We start from the raw sequence: 2,407 nt of genomic DNA on the forward strand, positions 1-2,407 counted from the left end.
GCAGGAATGTTCTTTGGAGCTTTGCTGCTCCATGAGAGGCTGTTCTGTCCTCTGCATCACGTCTGGTTTGTCCCTTCTTTGTAAAAATAATCCTGTGGAACCAAGGAACCTCTTGTCTTGTGTGGTGGTCAGGAGAATGTGGACTTGGAATAGGGATTTTTTTGGGCTGGGAATTGTTTATAAATCATTATAGACAGCGCCAGAGCTGTCCTTCCACGGCTTCACCCAACACGTTCCTTGTGAACATGTCTAAACTTCTTTGGATTCATTTTAAATTTGGCCTCTACAGCCTCCTATGGCAAAATTTCCAGGATTTAATTAAAATCTGTGTGAAAAAGTAATTTCCAAAAAAGTTGCCTGACAGTTTCTTTTTGCTCTTGAGTGAATAACATTCACTCAATATATTCCTCAAAATATTCGCTCAAAATATTCCTCACTTTCGTCCCTGTATTTATGATTTTATAAACCTCTCTCTTTCATATTTTTCCTACACATTTTGAGGCTTTTCTGGTCCCCAGGAGGAGGAGAAAATGGGATTCAAAAACATCTGGATCACAAGTGGCTACCTCACATCTGGATAAAGCAGGATGGTCGTCCCTAAATATTTGTGTAAAGGGAAATTATAAAAGCAAGCAGGGTCTGTTTCTGTTTGTTGCTGAATGATGACAGGGGGAAGCAAAAAATAGATTTAAGCTGCAGTGAAAATAGGTAGGAAAACAGGAGGATAAAAAGTCCTGGCCTCCTTTCCCGAAAAGCTCCCTGTGGAACAAGTTTAGGGCCGAGGCAGCCAAGTCTGGGCTGGATGTTTCCTCCTGAGGAATGTGGTGGATAAGAATAAAGTCCATTAGAAGTGGCTGCGGCCCAAAGGGGATAATAAATGCAGGATTGCAGTTGTCTCCTGAAAACAAGGCTGGAACAGCACTCAGGAGCACAGGTGGTAATGAAATGCATCAAAACCCTAAAATACTTGTGGAATAAATGTGCCAAATGAGTGCAGGTATTAAAACCCAGAGCATCTCTTGCAGGAGGTGAGGGAGGAAGCTCTTCTGGGGAAAAGCTGAGTTTAAACCCTGCCAGAAAAGTTTGCCTCTGGTTTTGTTTAAAGGGGTGAGCTCAGGCCCTGTTGACTCCCAGATCTTTGTTGTTCTTCGCTTTTATTTGCACAAGTGAAAGCAAAACAATTTCTTTTTATGGCACTGTGGCCCACAAACGAGTTCTCCACCCGTGTGCAAAGTAGAGGGGGTTCCAGTGCTCCCAGTGGTGCCCGAAGATGAAAAAAAGGGGAGGGAAAACCCTTAAAGACATCTCAGAGTCCCATTCCATCCCAAATCCCACCTCAGTCCTAAACCCCCCAGGCTGGAATGCTGCAACCCAGAGGCAGAGAATCTCTTGTGGAGATTCTTCTTTCCTACCTGATTTTAGGATTTCAACAGGAATCATTTTGGCAAGTTTCCGTTCTTTTCACTGCACCTCGTTTCATCTCAGTCCATTTGGTCGCTCCATTTGCAGAATTTCTTTTGTTTTTTTCCTTTCAGTTGAGTTTGATTTGATCATTTCTCCTTTCCAGAGCGTTTGTCCCACTTTGTTCTCTGATTTCAAGATCTAAACACCCCCAGCCTGGGGGTTTAAAGTTCTCAGAAGCTTCTCTGTCCCACCTTGGACATGTTTGGGGTGAATTTCTATCCCTGACCAAAAAAAACCCAAATATCCCCAGCAAATTTGGAGCTGAACATCCCAAACCACTCATTCCTTTTGCTACCTTAGCACGACACCAACCTTTGCACTTGCCTGCAATTCTTTTTTAGCTTATTTGGGGAAACTTATAATTAGATTTTCCTCTTCCTCCTGCTGCCCCCTCCCAGCCCAGCTGATAAAGTGCCATCAATCCTGGCCTCCAGCCAGCCAGGCCTGAATTGGGCTATTTTTTGCACTTTGCACCATATGTAGACAAAAAAAAAAAAAAAACAAACTTGGGGAGAGGCAGAGTTTCTTATTGCTGGCATGCAGGAGAGTCCCTGAGAGATCTCATCTGGGCTCCTGGCACGAGTACAAAGTGCCTCTGCTTGTTTGATCTGCTGTCTTAAACTTAAATGCAAAATCTGATAATTGGGTCAGGCAGGAGAAGAACCTCGCTAATAAAGCTCTTTTCATTTCCTTTCCCGAGATTTCCTCTTTTCATCTTCATTTTCTCTCCTTCTGGAGAGCTGGAATCAGCTGGTAGCAGCGGGGCTGGATTGATGGAATTTCATTTTTTTCCCCCCCAAATCCTGTCTGTCATCCTGCTGTGCTTCCCTTGCTCTCCTGGAATATTTTCCTCAGAAATGTCTCATCTTTTACAAAACCTGGAATGCAGGGGTAAACATTCCCCACAATCAGCACCTCCTTCCAAATAAAAATCATCCAGGAA

The sequence above is a fragment of the Geospiza fortis genome, unplaced genomic scaffold, assembly GCF_000277835.1.
Source record: "Geospiza fortis unplaced genomic scaffold, GeoFor_1.0 scaffold96, whole genome shotgun sequence".
NCBI lineage: Eukaryota > Metazoa > Chordata > Aves > Passeriformes > Thraupidae > Geospiza > Geospiza fortis.